Below are 21,737 nucleotides of genomic sequence, written 5' to 3' on the forward strand. Positions count from 1 at the left end.
AGTAGTAATTCTTGAATGTGATGCTGTAAAATTGGCAAGATCTAAAAATGGCCCATTGTTCTCCAAAACATTCCAGGAATATCCATGGGCAGCATAAAAATTGGCTACAAAGAAAAAACAAACTGCTTTAGTTCCCCATGAGCTGGTTTAGTGTTAACAGGAATACAACGCAGCCAGAAAGGATTGCTTTTATTGGGCCAACTTGTTGATAGGAGGAAAAATGAGAGAGGGGGGGGGGAGAAAGAGAAAGAGAGAATTCAGGCACACATAATCTGCTTGAATTTGGGATGCACACGTAAAATAAGGTAGCTCTGAAAGCAAAAGGTTGGAATGAAGAAGCTGTGCGTTAGCAGGTGTTGTTGGCCCTGCATGCTGGAGCTAACATGTAGATGGGCAGACCATGAGCATCTTTAATGTAGGCTGATTTTGAACGTGACAGGTAAGGACTACTTCATCCCAGCTCAGCATCAGTTGTGCCAGCTGCACTGGTCTGTTTCTGGGCACAAGTCAAATTGCCAGTTATGAGCTATAAAGCCGTATATGGCTTAGGTCCATCCTATCTGAAAGGCCACCTTTAAAGGTAGTCCCATGTAGAGTGCATTGCAGTAGTCCAAGGGGGAGATAACCAGAGCATGTACCACTCTGGAGAGACAGTGTGCAGGCAGGTAGGGGCTCAGCTGCCCTGGAATCAGGTAGCGCTTGCTGTGAAAGACCCATTCCTTACACCCTGGAGGGCCACTGTCTACTTTGGTAGACAACACTGGGGGAGATGCCAGTGGCGTAGTGTGGGGGGTGCAGGGGGGGGGCGGCCGCACCGGGCGCAACATCTGGGGGTTAGGGTTAGGGGGCACAAATCCATGGGTTAGGGGGCGCAAATCCACGGGTTAGGGGGCGCAAATTACTTGCCTTGCCCTGGGTGCTGACAACCCACGCTACGCCACTGGGAGATGCAGCCTGACCTATGTTCCTTGCAGGGCCTTGATATCCTTATTGACTAACTGCATTTACTTGTGTATGGGGAGGGGGGCAGCTCCCTGCAGCCACCTGTAAATTGCTCTCGTTTCTCACGCTGAACACAGTTGATTCGGGGGAAGGATTTATGGCCCTTCGAGGGAGCGTGCATTAAGGATACAGTCAAGCCCCTATACATATCACACCTATGCCCTGTCAAATTGCATCTGCTTCAGTTGGAACTCAACAGAGAGCTTTCCTTTCGCCACATGCCCCGTTTATCCTCCACAGTCATTTGTCACCACTGTGCTTTGCTGCCGAACAGAGCAACTCATCTGTTTCCAGATCCCCAGTGACTTCAGCACTGTCTGCTACAGAATTAAGTTCAGAAGCCATAAGTGTTCCCCAGATATCTGGACAGCTTGTACAACTGAGCCGGTTTGGTGTTGGCGTTTACAGGCCCACATCTCCTCTCCTGTCTGAAATCCATTCCAGACACGGTAGATGTCCCTAAACTATCTTCTTGATGCAAGGTTCTCTCATAGAAGTGGAAAAGGCCCCAAGGGTCATCTAGCTGAACCCTCTGTGATGCAGGAATCTCAACTAAAGCATCCATAACAGATTTGGCCATCCAACCTCTGCTTTAAAACTTCCAAGGAAGGAGAGTTCACAGCCTCCTGAGGGCGTCTGTTCCGCTGTCCGACAGCTCTTACTGTCAGAAAGTTATTCCTGATGTTTAGTAGTCCTTTCTTGTAACTTGAAGCCACTGGTTCAGGTCCTAGCCTCTCACTTCCTCATTTTGATTTCCCATCTACCCAGGTGAATAGCAGACTACCTGAAGGTTACAGCTGTTTCCCCACCAGGCTCTCTGCCCCCTATGTTCTAAAAAGCAGGAGTGGAGGCCCTCCAGGCACAGTTAGACTATAACTCCCATCACCCCTAGCCATTGGCTGTGCCAGCTGGGGCTGATGGGAGTTGGAGTCCAACAACACCTAGAGTAAGGCAGTCCAACCTCTCAGATCAAGTGGGCCATAAGAGTACTTTGACACAGAAGCCACGAGCCACACGCTGATTTAAATTCCCCCTCTCTAGATTTCCGCCCACAGAAAACTATCACTTTCAAAGATGCTACAGAATTCTCCACATGTTTTGAAGATGTGCATCCTTCCTCAAGAGAGACTTATTCTCAATAGCTGGGACTGGGCAGAGGAGGAGGAAGAGTGGTGGAGACCACCTCCCCATCCTGACCCTTCCAGGGAGGAGGAAGAGGGAGACAGTATAGATTTACAACAGTGGTTTGCAGGAGGTCACAGCTCAGAGGCAGATGAGGGGGAAAGTTGGGAAATAATAGGAGAGGAGGAGCAGGCAGAGCCAGAGCAGCAGCTGGCTGACATGTTGTCACTAGAAAGCATTCCAGACCCACCATCTCCCAGAACCTGGCAAGCCTTAAAAGTAGGAGAGCAAAGAGCTCAAAGACAAAGGGCACTTAGCCGGTATCCATAGAGGAGATGATGATAATGATGATGAAGAAGAAGAAGAAGAATTAGGAAGTGGGAGAGAAAGGGGGGTGGAGATTCACTTGGGACAATGCCATTATCCTAGAGGTTGAGTTTTATAGCCCCTATCTGTAAAGTTTGAAATAAGAAAGGACTGTAAGAAACTTTTCCTTTCCTGGGCAACCAATCAGGAGCCGCTGACAGCACCCTGACAATAGCTCTATCGCCATATTTTAGTGGGGACAATTTGATGCTTGCATACCAGTAGAGACTAACCACCAATGGAAAAGGCAATCAGACTTGAAGAGAATGGCACATTCCATTATTAAATATCTAACCAGTGGCCAAGCATCAAACATGGAAACTCTCTAGTTTCAATACCCCTCTGTCAACTGTGCCAAGGTATATATGGATATAAATAATTGCATATCCTCCCTGCCTCTATTTACCTTGTTCTCTCTGCATTACCCCACTTATATCTTTGGCTGGATTGTAAGCCTCTCAGAGCAGGGACCTGTCATCATTCTTTGTAAAGCGCCATTTGCGCGCGCACACACACGCACACACACACTCTCCAGTGCCACAATGAAAATGCTTTCTGGCTGTTTTACAGGAGGGATTTTGCAGGATAATAGCAATTTGGAGCGGAACCTTCCTTATCAGCTATCACATTAATCTTCATTAGCAAATCGACAACTGCCCTTCCCCCACCTTCTTCCTCGCAGCAGCATTTGTGGGCTTTGCTCGCAGACGATGCTTCGCTTCACTTCTGATATCGCCGCCGGCAGTGCAGAGAGACGACGGTTCAGCTCTGCTGTTAACTGTTCTGTTCCCCACGGGTGTGGATTCGCACCAGATTTCTCATGCTGTCCTCAAAGTGGAGCCTTGGCTGCACCATGGAAAGCTGAATGAGAAGTTTCCCCGTTGTTTGGAGTAATTAATTGGCACAAAACAAACATCTGTCTTGGGACATAACCACCAGCCCAAAGGCAAAGGTTTTCTCCTCTTTTCTCTTCACTCAGTTGTATAAAGCAGGGGTAGGGGGAAGCTCAGGCCCGGAGTCAAATGTAGTCCCCTCCAGATTTTTGTCTCTGGCTCTTGGGACTCTTCCCCAAGCCGTGCCTCCTTCCCAGGTGATTTCCTTCCCCAGACATGCTCTGAACACTCCTTCAGTGATTTTGCCCTGCTGGAATGTGACTCTCACTTTCCTGAATAGAAGACGGAGAGATGGGGATGCAGAAAACTCTGGCTTCTGCATGGCTGGAATGTAGAGTACTGCATTACATAGGGAGTTCCATCCATCCCTCTGCCCCCTTTTTGCCTCTGGCTGTGCCCCCCGCTGGCATGCCAGGTTGCCCAGGCTAAAAAAGACTCCCCATGCCTGGTGTAAAGCAACAACTGCCCAGTAAGTGGTTGAGTTGACAGTTGCCCCAGCAGTGGAGAGGAGAAGAGAAGTACACTCTGGCTTCTGCCATCAGCCCAGAGAGCTAGGGCCCCTGGGAGGCTACACCCCTTGCAAGGAGTAATTTTTCGGATCCTCTGGGTTCCCTTGCCATCTCAGGTACAATGAGTGGTTACTGGGGGAATAGACATTTCAGTGGTGGTATCCTGGCTTAGGAAGGCTCTCTCCAGTGTTACAAATTAGCCAGGCACCAGGCGCATTTTTGCGAGTGGCAACACGTGGAGATTGGGTGCCAGACTGGCGACTGCGGAAAGCAAAATTCCACTTAAAGAAGCATCTGAAATATTTCCCTCGAAGCTTGAATTTGTTTTATTCTGGGTTGTTTCATTCGACGTTTTAATGTGTTGCAAAATGCTTTGAGATTTGTTCCTTGAAATATAAAGCGGTATAGAAACAAAATGAATAATAATCACAAAGAACAACAACAAAAGCAGTGCCTATTGTGGTGACAATAACCTAGGTTTAAGGTGCTGTTTGGCAATTAGATAATATACAGTACCTGAGTTTCTGACACTGGCTTTCTCCAGAGAGGCTCACCTGGTACTCTTTCTGGCCACATGCAAATACCTTTTTAAAAAAAATAAAATCAGGTATTTAGACTTTTTACTCTAACAATGCCTCTTACTTCTCTGGTCGAAGAATTGAGAGCAGTGTACAAGTGTTTGTAGAAACTAGCCCACTGTAATAAAGGTAAACATGTAAATTGGTTGTTCTACCCACATTAGCCTCTGGTCCTGCTCACTGGCATATGGCTCTCAGAAGATTACTCAGAGGAGAATGTGGCCCTCAAGCTAACAACAACAACAACCAAAAAGGTTCCACACCCCTGGGCAAGATGGAGAAGTGATTCGACTCAGTAGAAGGCAGGCCTAATAATCAAGATTGAGTTATCTCCTGTTTAATCTCTAGACTCTTATACTTTAGTCATCAAGAAGAGGAAGGACTTCTGAAAGGTTTCACCCTAATTCATGTGCTTTCGGATCATTCACAAATGTTAGCTCGTTCTGATATAAAACTGAACATGGCACCCACTGCAGCCAACAAAAGCTCTGATCCTGTTAACATGATTTCGTATCCCGGAATGCAAGAAGCACAAATTAATAATCTTGCTAGTAAGCCAGTTTCATTTGTTCACGAGCCATAACAGAACTGAAAGAGACACAAAGCTGAACAGAAGACTTGTCCTTACAAAACCGCAGGTCAAGAACCATGATCAGATAAGCAAGATGCAAGTTGTCAAAGTACACAGTTAATCATTAAAACAACCTGTCACGTATACAGGAAGGGATGACGACTAGTGTCCTGCAGCTCATTTCCAACTCCTGTTTTACTCCCTGAAAAGTTCACTGACACAAAATCAGAGATTGAAATGAATTCAGGAGCTTTCTGGAGACATGCTTTGCATGCAGAAAGCCAATTGCTTATGGTTGAAGGTTGGAACTTAGACTAATGTGTCCCTGCGGACTGTTACTTCATCCCCTGGAAGCATGGAAGAGAAATAGGCATGTGCAACGCCAGGCCTGTGACTGGCAGGTATCCGACACCTCTGGATTGTGGTGGCTAGGTGGAAGCCCAGAATTTTATCCTCATCTGGCAAATGGAATCCAGCTGAGATCCAGCTCAGTTCCCATGCTCCAAGAACAGCAATCGACCTGAAGGACCTTGTACCCTAGACCTGGCTGTATTAAGAACAGAAGAAGAACTTGCTGTATCAGGCCAATGGCCTATCTAGTCCAGCATCCCATCTGGAATGGACCTTGGTAATATGGCATACTGTGCAAGGCCAAAATTTGGTGCACACAAACACTCCTGCAGTCCTCAGCTTGAGATTTTTATTTTATAGAAAGGTCCCCTGAAAATTAACCAGTATTTTAGCACACATTTCTCTAGATTCACACATTTTTATACATAATTTTGTCCTGATATACATATTGCTTACAGCAGACGTTTCCTAACACAATAAAGCGATGCATGTCGTTTTCACTAATACATGCAATTTTCTTGCCACACTCCCCTAGTATTTGCCTTTTTGTACACATCTTTTGGTTGGAGAAATGCATTGCAGATTTTGAAGGATAGGTGAACTGCAGTTTGCAGATTAGCTCAGGAAATGCAAACGTTAAAATATGAAGTTATAGCTGTCCTATAGCTGATAAAAAATGCCCCACAGCTTTGTCCTGGAGCAGACAGACACACCATCACGCTAGTCCTTCCTGACACAGGAGGTGTGTGTTATATTCTCCAATATATATATATTTAGGTAACAGGGGTGTGTGTGTGTGTGGGTGTGTGTGGGTGTAAACAGGTTCCTCTTCATCCTGGAGAAGAGTGACTAGTGGGGTGCCACAGGGTTCTGTCTTGGGCCCGGTCTTATTCAACATCTTTATCAACAACTTGGATGATGGACTCAAGGGCATCCTGATCAAATTTGCAGATGACACCAAACTGGGAGGGGTGGCTAACACCCCAGAGGACAGGATCACACTTCAAAACGACCTTGACAGATTAGAGAACTGGGCCAAAACAAACAAGATGAATTTTAACAGGGAGAAATGTAAAGTATTGCACTTGGGCAAAAAAAATGAGAGGCACAAATACAAGATGGGTGACACCTGGCTTGAGAGCAGTACATGTGAAAAGGATCTAGGAGTCTTGGTTGACCACAAACTTGACATGAGCCAACAGTGTGACGCGGCAGCTAAAAAAGCCAATGCAATTCTGGTCTGCATCAATAGGAGTATAGCATCTAGATCAAGGGAAGTTATAGTGCCACTGTATTCTGCTCTGGTCAGACCTCACCTGGAGTACTGTGTCCAGTTCTGGGCACCACAGTTCAAGAAGGACACTGACAAACTGGAACGTGTCCAGAGGAGGGCAACCAAAATGGTCAAAGGCCTGGAAACGATGCCTTATGAGGAACGGCTAAGGGAGCTGGGCATGTTTAGCCTGGAGAAGAGGAGGTTAAGGGGTGATATGATAGCCATCTTCAAATATATAAAAGGATGTCACATAGAGGAGGGAGAAAGGTTGTTTTCTGCTGCTCCAGAGAAGCGGACACGGAGCAATGGATCCAAACTACAAGAAAGAAGATTCCACCTAAACATTAGGAAGAACTTCCTGACAGTAAGAGCTGTTCGACAGTGGAATTTGCTGCCAAGGAGTGTGGTGGAGTCTCCTTCTTTGGAGGTCTTTAAGCAGAGGTTTGACAACCATATGTCAGGAGTGCTCTGATGGTGTTTCCTGCTTGGCAGGGGGTTGGACTCGATGGCCCTTGTGGTCTCTTCCAACTCTATGATTCTAGGGAAGTAGAACCAATATTTACATTGTTGTGCATAAAAAAAGTGGCAACACAAATTCTCAAGGCTAATTTTCAGGCTAAGCATTGGTTGCCTGATCTGTGATGAGTCAAAGTCTAATGTCACCCTTCATGGATGTTATTTTAACCCCCACAAAAATCAATATATAAAGCAGCCATATTCCTGCAGGCCAAAAGGCTGATTTCCTTGGACACTGACTTGTTATATGCTGGAGTGTTCCAAATGCACCTTGCTTTATTCTCAGGTATGTATGGCAACCCTTCAGAACACAGCTCACCATTTTCAGTACGCTGCTCACATCATCGCCATGCTGTTCAAGTCTTCCCCTTTTGACAGCTCAGAGCAGGATTGCAAAATTAGAGAGCTCAGAATGCAGGAAAGGTTCCAAGGCATTTTGCTCCTGAGCTGCCTTATGCAGGACTCTGATTTAAGACAATCGAAGGCAAAGTTATGCATTCCCAGAGTTCCCTGTGAAGAGAGATTGGTTGTTAAACCAGTGTGGGAATTGCAGCTCTGGGAAGGGAACAGTGGTCTCCTAACAATTCTCAGCACCCTTAACAAACAGCAGACCCCAAAATTATTTGTGGGGCACCACGGCTGATTAAGGTGGCATCATAGTCCTTTAAATGTCTGGTTCGAATACGGCCTCCCTCCACTCTCTCACACAAAATAGAACTGTTTCAAAGAAATAAATGCACAGTTGGTGAGAGCTTGGGAGCATCAAAAATGCAAAGGACACTTTGGGAGAGAATGTCTGTTGCGAGCAGCAGAGTTCATGAAGATCCCACTGAGACGCCCAAAGAAGCAAATGCATGCACGTACAGGCTGCTGTTTCATGCAGAGCTGTTATTTCTAATGGAAGAAGCAGGCATTTACCTCTTTCCATTTAAAAGTTCACAATAAGAATGTCACCAACATATCATTCAAGAGCGAAACAAAGCATTTGCAGGACAAAATCCTCTGCATCTGTTTTAATACCACCCACCACATATGGCCACGAATCTGCCACACACACACACACACACACACACACATACACACACACAAACAACATAAAAGAAGCTTAAAGGCAGAAGATCCTTTAATATGGAGGAAACATTTGACATACTCCCTGGCTTGTAAGCTTTTATGGCACAGTGTGCTTGATTCTTATGATTTACCCGACTGTGAGAATTGACAGCAGCTCACGGGTAGAATTAGGCTAGGGGAAAATACACGACTGTGGAGCTAAGAGGGCAACAATAACCCACAGCAATCAGGTCAATCAAGATTACCACCTGCCTGCATTTAAACCAGCCATATAAAGCAGCGAGACCACACCGAGTGATGCAAAGCAAACAGCCAGAGCCTCGGGAGGCAATGTGTAAATGCCAGCTCCAGAGCAGAACGTTTTTTGGAAGCATCCTAAGTGGGCACAGAAATTCTCCTTTGTGATGGAGGTGCGATTAGATGCGCTAAGTCTCTGTGGATGCGCAGCTGCTCAGAGAAAGTCAGCGTATTTGTTAGCAACAGCGTAGTGTGCTTTTGGTCTACTTTAGAATAGGAAGTTAGGACCAGCTTGTTTCTAATTCACCAGGGGGGATTTAAATATCACCCCCTCCCCAATGCAATGCTTATTTGAAAGATGGAGTGGGCCAGGGTAATAAAGTTAACTTGTTACGGCTAAGCACTATGAAATGTGAAGGGGAGGAAACAGGTGACACTTTCTTTGTTTCTGGTATATAATATTAAAACCAGAGACCTGTAAATAATGAAAGCGGCAAGCAACTATTTAAGAGGCAGTGAGGCAATTAGCATAAAATTAATATAGAGAATAATCACAGGGCATAACCTTGCCGCCACCAAACACCTGAGTTTAGCGCTGTGAGATGGGGCAGAGATCACCTCCCGGGGCTCCCGAAAAAGGTCTGAAGGCACATGATACAGCACCCAAGCTAAGGTCAAGTAGATATGGGTCGGATCAGTGCCAATGAGGCAGGCTGGGACAATTGTCTCATGAGCTGGGAGCCAAGGATCAGCAGCCCTCCCTAGGCCTCTTCATTAGCTTGGCCAGTCGATTGCCCACCAAGGGAAGCAAGGCACTGCTCAATTGCCCACCCTCTCCCCTCTCTGGTCTTCCCTCAGCTCAAGAAAGGGTCAAGGAAGAAGAAGGAGTTTGGATTTGATATCCCGCTTTATCACTACCCGAAGGAGTCTCAAAGCGGCTAACATTCTCCTTTCCCATCCTCCCCCACAACAAACACTCTGTGAGGTGAGTGGGGCTGAGAGACTTCAGAGAAGTGTGACTAGCCCAAGGTCGCCCAGCAGCTGCATGTGGAGGAGCGGAGACGTGAACCCGGTTCCCCAGATTACGAATCTACCACTCTTAACCACTACACCACACTGAAGGAGCATCGTCTTCTGGCTAAGGGATTGCCTGAGCCACCACAGCAGTTTGCCACAATGGCTAGAAAGGCTGTTTTCAACTTAGTGGGGTTTTTTTTTTTTTTTTTAGGCTTTAAAATGTGTGTGTTTTATAATATAAGTTTAAAACAGCTTTTTTAGCCACTGTGCAAACTGCAGTGACTTGGGCTCTTTTCTGACCACCTTACACAGGAGCTCTGAAGGACTCCCCCATTCCTGCTTGAGGTCATCCCATGGCTGCATTTGCACATCACAGTAAACCATGATTAATGCTTTACCGTGAACAGGCAGATCTCTCCCATGAGTGAACAGGACCAATCCTTGGCTGAACATCGTGCACAAAATGGGGAACCACAATTGGCAGGCGAAGAACAAACCTTGACTTCGGACCGTGGTTAGCTTGGAGGGAAACCAAGCATGGTTCCCAGAACGAATGTAATACAAAGCCAATACTGTGCTTTGTTTCTCCTGTTCACAAGTAGGAAGAAGGGAAGTAGGAGTGATCTGTGTGGTTGGTAAACCATTAGCCATGGTTTATCAGGATGGGCGAATGGACTGAAGCTGAATGGCAGCAGATTCAGGACACCCAACACATAATTGTTAGTGATGCCTTTGAAAGTGGAGGGTCATCTTAGCTATGGCAACTGGTTATGAAGGCTATAGGTAGCCTCCAAATTCAGAAGCAGTGTGTAACTGAATACCACTTGATGGGGGAACTATAGGTGAGGGCTATTGAACATAAGAAGAGCTCTGCGTGCTGGGCCCGGGGGTAACACAGGTAACGCGGTCCAGGTCCAGTCCTGAATTCAAGGGTTCTGCGAGGAGTCAGTCTGGCAGGGCCAAGGCAGGACACAAGGCAGAAAACCAGGCAAGATCAGGCACCGGATCTCAGGCAGGTTCTGGCAAACAGCAACATTGCTCCCGCAACCTGGGGCGGGGTCCGACAGCCTTTTATCTTTGTCGGGGTAACGGCCAGTCCTGATCCCCCGGTGACTCACCTCCCTGTCTCAAAGGCGAGCACTCCTCCTGTGAGTATTCAGGTCTCTCCTTCTCTCAGCCCTTAGTCTCTGCAGCTCAGGAGATGTCGGTGGGTTACTAGCCCCAGAGGCCGCCTCAGGCTCTCCTAACCCAACAGGTAGTGGAGCAGCTGTAAGTGATTGCCCAGCTGAAGGCAATGAGGTAATCCCCGCATCTGGAGCCAGGGCTGGCTCAGGCCACTGACTTGTTGCAGGGGAACCTGGGCAGACTGGGGCTCTTCAGAATCAGACCCTAGACTTGGTTCAGCTGCCGCCTGAGGCAAAGGATCCGGTGCAGATGGCTAAGGGAGCTGGGCATGTTTAGCCTGGAGAAGAGGAGGTTAAGGGGTGATATGATAGCCATGTTCAAATATATAAAAGGATGTCACATAGAGGAGGGAGAAAGGTTGTTTTCTGCTGCTCCAGAGAAGCGGACACGGAGCAATGGATCCAAACGACAAGAAAGAAGATTCCACCTAAACATTAGGAAGAACTTCCTGACAGTAAGAGCTGTTTGACAGTGGAATTTGCTGCCAAGGAGTGTGGTGGAGTCTCCTTCTTTGGAGGTCTTTAAGCAGAGGCTTGACAACCATATGTCAGGAGTGCTCTGATGGTGTTTCCTGCTTGGCAGGGGGTTGGACTCGATGGCCCTTGTGGTCTCTTCCAACTCTATGATTCTATGATTCTACACCTCTGGTTCCGAGCCCGAGTCCCAGGCCATCACACTCTCCTGGATCAGGCCAATGCATTCAGTCTAGCATCCTGTTCTCACAATGACCATCCAGATGCCTGTGGGGAATCCACAAGCAGGAACTGAGCAAATGAATGCTCTGCTGCTCTCCTGTGGCTTCCAGCAACTGGTGTTCAGAAGCATTTCTGCCTCTGTTCATGGCAGCAGAGCACAGCCATGGTGGCTAGAAGACATTGGCAGCGTTATCCTCCATGAATTTATCCAATCCTCTTTTAAGGCAACCTTGCCCTCCCATCAGATGTCAAGGAAGTAAACAACTTTTTGGCTTTTAGAAAACATCTGATAGGGAAGTCTTTAATGTTTGATGTTTTACTGTGTTTTAAATATTTTGTTGGGAGCTTCCCAGAGTGGGAACATGGACGGCATGTAAATAATAATAAAAACTGTTGTTACCATCTTCATCATCATCAAAGTCGGTGGCCGTCACTGCCTCCTGTGGGAGCAAATGTCTATGCGCTTCTTTCACAAGCTGCTCGAAATATGGGCTTCCCAGAGGCATCTGTTTTTTTAGCCACTGTGGGAAATGGGGAGTGCGATGCTAGATGAACCTTTGGTCTGATGTAGCAGGACTCTTCTTACGTCTTCACTGTGATGTTGTGCAGGTCAGATCCAAGGCTGGTACATTTTATCTTTTGGCTACAAAACGCATGCCTCATGTCTGGCCTTTCCAGGGTGACAATCATTTGCGTTCTGGCAGTGTCTCAATTAAACGTTCACGTGCGCAGTCATTCATCATGGAATGCTTCACCTACAACAACTCGGAGCCCTTCTCCGCGCTGCCCTTGCTTTAAAAGCTGCTAAAAATAATGCAATGATTAAGGAATGTTAATAGTCTGCCTTAAACCCACAAGCATCCCAGCAAACAGCAGGGGTTTTTCTCTAATTGCAAGTAGGAGGGCAACTGCAAACGTCCTCCTCTCATGCACTGAAGAACAGGAAGGCGCTTGTCTCCAACACAGCTCTTAATGAGATGACATTCCCACACCGTATCAGCTCCACTACAAAACAGCCAAACCCAGTTGTTAAGGTTAATTGTGACACACTCCCAGCACCAGAGAAGCAAAGAGTTACCGCTCTGCCATATATTATAATAGCAGTAATAACTTTCTACATTACTCTACGCCTAAGGCCTAGCTGGGTTCCTTTGAAGAAAATTACAGAAATAATTAGGGCTAAGAAAAGATGGACACAGCGACCCATCACAGTCACTAATGAGTGAATTCCCAGCTCTTTCCACATTCTCCTGGAGGTCTTTAACTCCACCCATTATGGAGCTACACCTCCATTGCTTTAGACCCAAGGTGGGGAAGCTGTGGCCTTCTAGATTCTTTTGGGTTAAAATCCCCACCTTCTCTGCACATACCGCCTGGGTCTGATGGGATGCCTGGCTTCGATAAGCCTAGACGGTAGTCTGCATGGCCCCATGGAGCCAATCTGGAAAGAAAAGTGCCGAGCCTACTCACCACAGAACTAGTCATTCAGATCTGTTGGCTGATCTACATGTTTTGCTACCTTAAGGTCCCACATTTTCAGATATATCTTCTGGATCTCCTAAGTCACTTACAAGTCATAATGTCAAGTCAGAATCATTAGCTCAAGACAGAATCATATACTCAAGGCAGAATTTTACTTACCCTTGCGCTGGTTGCAATCCATCATTTCCAGGTGCCTAATGAAAATGGCCAGAATATAGGCATGCAGGATGGCACCTTACAGAACCATGCAAATTTGGTATTGTTCTTGGGGAACAAAGCTGTGGCCCCTCCAGATGGAGGGAGAGAGCATGCAGTAGATAACTTCATGTCTTCAGTCATCATCAATAACCAGCACTATTTTTCTAGAAAAAGAGGTGCCGGAGCTCACCGTGAACTTCTCCCATGTTCTCTTAGAATGGCAAGGATGCCCACCTGAGAGGTGTCAGAGTTGAGTTCTGGTGAGCTCCAGCTGAAAAGAAGAAGAAGCCCTATCAAGAACTGAAATTGATCCCATAAAATCAGTCAGGATAGTATATTGGGACACCTCAACATACACTGTATCAATGTCACCACCCAAGTTTCCACTTAGGTGCAATTGTGTCAATGGCCACCTCATGGTTTTTTAAAAAAAGTTACTGTTGTTTTCTTTTAAAAAGTGGGAGATCACAGAGATGATACACATCACTCCTGTTTTGGCCTGAAAAAGCAAAGTTGAAATATTGTACATGAAACTGTCCTGCTTGAATACTACAGCATCCCACATTGTTTTATATTCCAAATACATAGATGATAGATAGATAGATAGATGATATAGATAGATGATAGATAGATAGATAGATAGATAGATAGATATAGATAGATAGATGATAGATGATAGATGATAGATGATAGATGATAGATGATAGATAGATGATAGACAGATGATAGACAGATGACAGATAAACAGCCTCAGAGAGAGGAGAGAGACCAAGAGGAAGAGAGGGAGAGAGATGGATTTGGCATGTCTACAAAAGAATATCTGAAAACTGAATGGAGGACTGAATAAAAGGCTTGAACTAAAGCCTTCAAATCACCAACAGAACGAAAGTACTTTGGGAAGGAACCAACTTTAAAGAATGGTTGTGATGATTAAACGTACCCTGGAAGATGAGTTTGGTGCCAGCTGGCCAGATTTGCCTTGGAAAAAGCCCTATTCTTTGTGTTTTCGCCATTCAGCCATGTTTTTCAAACTCAGCCTTGCTGTTAGCCAATAACCAATCTTAAATTTGAATAGAATGAAATGATTTCCCATTCAAATCAGCACTGATACATTTTTATTATTATTTTAAGTCTAGAAATGAGGTGACTGATTGAGAGAATGAGTTAAATGTTTCAAAATGATGCATGCAGCTACTACACCTTCTACTCCACTTTTCCACTAGTCAACTTGGGCAGCCATTTAATTTCCATAAACAGCCCTCTTGGCCACAACAGTTGGAAGAGCAGCACTGGGCAGAAGTAGCAACAGCTTCACATGCCATGCTTGCATAACAGCATTTAAAAACTAGCAGGTAGGTGGTCCAAATAATAGTAAGAATAATAATTTATTATTTATACCCTGCCCATCTGGCTGGGTTTCCCCAGCTACTCTGGGTGGCTCCCAACAGAATATTAAAAATGCGATAAAACATCAAACATTAAAAACTTCCCTAAACAGGGCTGCCTTCAGATGTTTTCTAAAGGTCAGATAGTTGTTTATTTTCTTGACATCTGATGGGAGGGCTGTTCACAGAGCAGGCGCCACTACTGAGAAGGCCCTCTGCCTGGTTCCCTGTAACCTCACTTCCCACAGTGAGGGAACTGCCAGAAGGCCCTTGGAGCTGGACCTCAGTGTCTGAGCTGAACAATGGGGGTGGAGATGCTCCTTCAGGTATACTGGCCCAAGGCTGCTTAGGGCTTTAAAGGTCAGCACCAACACTTTGAATTGTGCTCGGAAACGTACTGGGAGCCAATGTAGGTATTTCAAGACTGGTGTTATATGGTCTTGGCAGCCACTCCAAGTCATCAGTCTGGCTGCCGCATTCTGGATTAGTCGTAGTTTCCGGGTCACCTTCAAAGGTAGCCCCACGTAGAGTGCGTTGCAGTAGTCCAAAGCAGTTAGCATCAAGGAAGCCATAGATCAGTCTCTCTGTGTGTGGGGAGCCAACCCCCAGACCATCTTAAGAATCCTTCACTTCAGTCTATCAGGCTATGGAATCTGGCCAATCCAGGCTGACTTTCGGATGTAAAAATACAAGGTGCTGCTGCTTGTTGAAACTCTTGGCATGTGCAGAAATCAACCCAGCTTTGGACTTTTGGCCTGTCACTGCAAAGGTTGCCTTTGCAAACCTTCGTACCCCTTCCTTCTATAATATTTGTAATGGCAGCATGCCAAGTGTCAAAGCCTGGGAGATTCCTGTATACGTATGCAGGTTCATACCATAGTCTTGCCATGGGTTGACACAGCTGAAGAGCAACACAGGTTCTTTGGAAGATTTAAAAGGGTACACAGAGCTACAGAATGGAGAGGTCATGCTGCAAGGCATGTCATGAAATGAGTAATGCTCACACACAGAGGAAAGACAGAAAGGTGATGCTATGCTCTCTGTCTTCTGCAGACACTAGAATGTAAGAAAAGTGTCCGTATGTAATTATTCTGGTTGTAAATGGGAGCCTGCAACATCTGAGGGCTCACAACTGGGAGCCTCAAGGGGCGAGATTCTAAACCAGGAATTATTAGAGCTCAACGGAAGCTATGCAGATGTCTTGTGGGAGTTCGCTCTGCCTTTTGAGACCCTGCCCAGACTCAGGATCAGAGCCTCTGGGCGAGCACATGGGCTGCAACCTTTGATCTTCGGCTTTTTCATTTTAACCACACAGAGAACAATATTGCCTCCTTTTTAGCCTCAGAGCCCTTTCCAAGCTTCATTCCAGCGGCAGGATGTAAATCAGAAAGCAGAAGTGAGCGATTGCTCCAGCCGCCACCTAGGCAATTGGAGGGCCATAAATCAAGCCAATCTAAATAAATAAATAACTGAATGAATGACGCACAGGCTCTCCAGCTGGAGCTCTCTCTCTCGCCTGATTGCTATCAGTCGCAATAATTCAAATCAGATGCTTACCGGTTTTTCCTCAGCTTCTGCCCTTCCACTTACCTGGGCTGCCTGTGAAGTCCTGTGAAGGAGGAAATTCAGAAGAGGCTCTCCCTCTCTTTTTAATATCACTACTGCAGTGGAAACTCTAGCATTTGGTCTCCACATGTTCCCATTCATGTTGAGGCTATGCACAAATGAGGTGGCGGCTAACTTGTGGGTGGGCAGGAGAGGGAGAGCTAGTGGTGAGGAAGCCTAGCAGAAATAAATGTATTATATTTCAGTTTACTAAATAATAATATTATTCTTATTACTTCTACCACTTACATCTATAATCCAATCAGGGTAAAGATACACTATGCCTTTAAAGCGCATTCAAAGCACATTTCCCTCTCAAAGATTCTGGGCTCTGTAGTTTGTTAAGGGCTGCTGGGAATTGTAATTCTGTGAGGGGAAAATTACAGTGCCCATAATTCTTTGAGAGAAAAATGTGCTTTAAAGGTACAGCATGTCCTACAAGTCTCACTGAAACAAATGAATAGAGCAAGTCTGCCCAAGTCCCCTTGTGGCTTATCCTCCCTTTCACTTTTTTAAAAAAACATAAAACATTAATTTAGATTTAAATATGAAATATCTTGAGAGTCCCATGGACTGCAAGAAGATCAAACCTATCCATTCTGAAGGAAATCAGCCCTGAGTGCTCACTGGAAGGATAGATGCTGAAGCTGAGGCTCCAATACTTTGGCCACCTCATGAGAAGAGAAGACTCCCTGGAAAAGACCCTGATGTTGGGAAAGATGGAAGGCACAAGGAGAAGGAGACGACAGAGGACGAGATGGTTGGACAGTGTTCTCGAAGCTACAAACATGAGTCTGACCAAACTGCGGGAGGCAGTGGAAGACAGGAGTGCCTGGCGTGCTCTGGTCCATGGGGTCACGAAGAGTCAGACATGACTAAACGACAAAACAACAACATGAACTATATCAAGTCACCTTGCTTCCCGTGGAGACTTGGTCATAATTAACTTCAGTTGACTTGTGGTCAACACATTCAAAGGACTTAAAATGCATGTAACTCTTATAACCAACCTTTGTAATGCACAATAAAGTATTGCCCCTCAGTTATGAGGGGCAGGGAGAAAGTAAACCAAGGGTGGTACCCTAAGTCCACCCAGTGAGTTAATGGCTAAGGTAAAACTTGAATTGGAGACTCTGTAGCGCAGCATAATCTTGTGCCTTTTTTGAGAAAAGTAGCTCAATTCCAGAAAAGTGCAGAGGTTGCAGCCTTTGGCCACTATGCCACACCAGATCGGAGAATAATCCTCTCCGCCAGTGTTTTCACTCTTTCATCTTATTAAGCAGGGCTTGCCAAATCGGTTGATTTCCCCTCATAAACAACTCGGCAAGTTCTCGGCGTCTGTCCCAGACACTTTGCCAGTGTGACTAGACTTCCCTCTGCCTCCTCTCCTAAAAGCCTATTGAAGAGAGAGGTTAATGTGTGGCACTCCTATGCTGACTCAAGGCCTCTGTGGAATTTCTACTTTTCAGAGGGGAAAAAGAAAAAGATTCAGACAGTAACAGCTGCAGGATAAGCTGCTGGCAGAGCTGGCAGTTATGGCAGGCTAAAGCACACATCTGAAAGGGCCTGTCAGTCTGCATTGCTCAAAAAAGATGCCGCCTCCCTTCTAGACCAAAGGTTTCCACTGGAGAGTGAAAGCTCTTAAGTATTTCAATGGGAAATCAATAAGACTCCCCCGCATGACGTTTTTTAAGAGTAGTGGGGGCTCTTGCTGAATTGCCATCTCCTGAATTTTTTTGCAGCGCTGCAGGAGAAGTTGGCTCACTGGGGCAAACCAATTTGAACTGCCCTCTCACCCTATGCAAGCTTGGCTCAGGAGAGATGGTCCACTCTGGGGTTTTTTAAAAAATAGTAATTCATGGATCAAGGTTTCTCATTCTTGAAAAGAGGCAGGGGACCTTTTCCACCCCAGTGGCTACATTTTCTTCTAGACTAACTTCTGGGGTAGTACCCATCATATGCCAGTGTGGGTGGGGCCAAAAGCAAATATGGGTGGGGGGGTTACAATTTCCCCCCCTAGTCCTGAGGATTCTTACCCCGGCCCATCTCTCTCTCTCTCTCTCTCTCTCTCTCTCTCTCTCTCTCTCTCTCTCTCTCTCTTTCTCTCTCATCCTGTTCCATTCTATTCCTTTCTCACAGCTCCCTCTGCTTTCCATTCCAGTGCTATTCCTGTCCCCTAATGACCAGTGAAGAAGTGAAAAGCCAGGTTAGGAGCTGTACACCAGCATCATCCCATAGAAGGAAAGTTGGGCTTTTACCTAGGCAAACTGGTGGCGAAATTCACTTCCTTCATTTGCACACAGCCAAAGTAGATCTGATGGAGCAGCCTATCAGGAGCTGCTGAGGCCAGAACGCTACAGCTGCCCCAGGTGATAAGCTATGTCAAGGTTGGGATAGTTCCTTGGGTCAGGACTGGCCACGTTAATGCAGACAAATGTTGAGCACACTGCTTTATGGAAGTGAGTCATGGGTAACATACACCTGCTAGGATTAACGCCTCAATACCTTCTATATGTGCTGCATCAGGAAGGTTTGGGGCATCACATGGCAGGAGAGAATCTCAAACCAAGATGTGCTCTCCCATGCCCACATTCCCAGCAGTTCTGTCTCAGCGACGTCTATGCTGGCTTCATCATGTATGTAGAATGGAAAGGGGCAGGATCCCCCAGGGCGTGCTCTGCAGGGAGCTGGCTTTAGGCACCAGACCCATGGGCAGACCAACTCTGTGTTACAAAGATAAAGGTAAAGGTAAAGGTACCCCTGCCTGTACGGGCCAGTCTTGACAGACTCTAGGGTTGTGTGCCCATCTCACTCAAGAGGCCGGGGGCCAGCGCTGTCTGGAGACACTTCCGGGTCATGTGGCCAGCGTGACATCGCTGCTCTGGCGAGCCAGAGCCGCACACACAGTTTATCTTCCCGCTAGTAAGCGGTCCCTATTTATCTACTTGCACCCGAGAGTGCTTTCGAACTGCTAGGTTGGCAGGCGCTGGGACCGAACAACGGGAGCGCACCCCGCCGCGGGGATTCGAACCGCCGACCTTTCGATCGGCAAGCCCTAGGCACTGAGGCTTTTACCCCCAGCGCCATCCACAGATGTGGAAGATTAACCCTGCTGTGTGGGAATCTCTTGCAGATGACTGCAGTGCCTGGAGACAAACAGTCAGGTTGTGCATCCACAGCAGTGACCAGAGGAGGAATGACCGCTGGGAGGAGTGCAGTGAGAAGAAACTCCATGGTGCATCTGTAGTAGCACAACCGGATGCCTTTATATGTCCCAGCTGCAACAAAACATGTCTCTCTCGTACCGGTCTCTACAGCCGCAGCAAGCGCTGTAACTCTCCAATGGTTTGACCTCACTCCTTAAGTCTCCTGAGACAGATGGATGCCAACAGCAAACACTGGGTCCTCTTGGACGGAGAGGCCAGCCCAATGGCTTCGTGTTTGGGATGGGACCTTGCCTGAGCAACAACGTCTTCCTGACTCTGGTGTGTTTCTTGGCTCAGCCTCGACACAGCCAGGGGTGCTCTACCCTTCTCATGAAATGGAGTCTGTGGGGAAGGGGAGCGATTCCTGTCCCTCTCCTCCATCTTACTTTGCTGTGCTTGGCCCTTTTAAACATTTTCCCCCCCAACCTAGAGTGACTTCTGGTATCAGAGATGGGGTGGAAGAAAATTGCTTAAATCATAACCATTATTATTATTATTATTATTATTATTATTATTATTATTACTACTACTACTACTACTACTACTACTATTAGCATTTATTCATCATTTTCTACCAAAGCAAAGGTGCCAGAGCAACTTGCAAATATTTAAAATACTAAGCAGCATTTTATTCTTTGTTTTTCATAAAATCCAAAATCCAACAGTATGTGAGGGAATGGGCAGAATAATGTGACTAAGCTTTAACCTTATTAAAGAGGTGTAAGGCAGAAATCTTACACCATTGTGGCCACTGTCTCCCCCTCCCGCTTCTTTCTTTATACTAGCAGTGGGGGTGGGGGAGGGACATGAATAAAATGGAAATGAAATGAGAGTGCTGGACGTACAGTTAGGAGTCCTTGGTCCTGATTTGGCTTCAGCAATGCCAGATGTGCTAGGTCTGTTTAGCAACCCCTCCTTGATGGCTCCAGATGCTGAGCTGACCCCCCACACTAGCGTCACTCTGACAGTCTCTCATTTGCTTTGTAACATTCTCAGGGGCATATTACTTGAAAACCGATCCACACAGAATTGAATTCCATTTCACTAAGGAATCGGCTTTCCTTTCTCTTCCAGTTTATTGGTGCTCAGTCTGAGTCACGCCATTAATCTTAATGGACTGTCGTTTAGCTATGCGAGGGAGGGAGCTGCCCCTTGCTGCTTGTGACATTTTGTCAACTTGAGGATGGACAGAAAGCTGCTCTTGCATCTTCCTGAGAAGCAGCTGATACTCAGAATGAGCCTACACAGGTCAATTCAGAGAAGTCCTATTAAGCTCCACAGGACTTACTCCCCAGGTAATGTGTGTATAGCAGGGATGACTCACTTTTTTTTGACCCAAGGGATGCAGTCACCAATCCTCCCAGTGAAGCATGCTAGTGGTTGGTATAAGCATCTCTCTCTCTCTCTCTCTCTCTCTCTCTCTCTGTGTGTGTGTGTGGGGGGGGGGCTGTGGTCTAAACCACAGAGCCTAGGGCTTGCAGATTGGAAGGTTGGCGGTTCGAATCCCCACGACGGGGTGAGCTCTCGTTGCTCAGTCCCAGCTCCTGCCAACCTAGCAGTTTGAAAGCACATCAAAGTGCAAGTAGATAAATAGGTACCACTCCGGCAGAAAGGTAAATGGTGTTTCCGTGCGCTGCTCTGGTTTGCCAGAAGTGGCTTAGTCATGCTGGCCACATGACCCAGAAAAACTGTCTACGGACAAATGCTGGCTCCATTGGCCTGTAAAGCGAGATGAGTGCCGCAACCCCAGAGTCCTCCACGACTGGACCTAACGGTCAGGGGTCCCTTTACCTCTCTCTCTCTCTCTCTCTCTCTCTCTCTCTCTCACACACACACACACACACACTGCACACACCTCTTCATCGGATCCATGTAGATCAGCTGAGGCGAGGACTTATGACCTCTTTTCCCGCTCATCAGACCATTTTGTCTAATTACTAAGGATGGGGCACTCATCCCAGCATCGTGTTTACTTTCCCACCCTCCCACTTTTGTCACCACTTCCCAAACTTCAGGAAGCCAGAGAAAAAAAATAGTGTTGGGGAGTGGTTGCAGTTTGCCACCTGTGGTGTAAAGGATCACACCTTTAGTTTGCTGGAGCAAGATGACCAAAATGCAGTGGCATTCTTAGAAACTATGATCCCTTGTAAGAATAAGGCAGCCCCAGGCTGATCGACAGCTGTGCAGGATGGTGGTTGTGGACATCTGCTGACATCTGCAAGAGGCAGCTGGGATTTTATTCCTGTCATGGTGCTACAAATGTCTACCAAAGCAAGTAGCATCAATGCTTGGAAAGATAAGTTTGCAGGCAGCAGCAAAGTTCAGTCCCACATTGATTTCTAAATAATAATAATAATAATAATAATAATAATAATAATAATAAAAAATTATTTATACCCCACACATCTGGCTGGGTTTCCCCAGCCACTCTGGGCAGCTTCCAACAGAATCTTAAAAATACATTAAAACATT

This window comes from Podarcis tiliguerta (assembly GCF_965153285.1).
Source record: "Podarcis tiliguerta genome assembly, chromosome: 2".
NCBI lineage: Eukaryota > Metazoa > Chordata > Lepidosauria > Squamata > Lacertidae > Podarcis > Podarcis tiliguerta.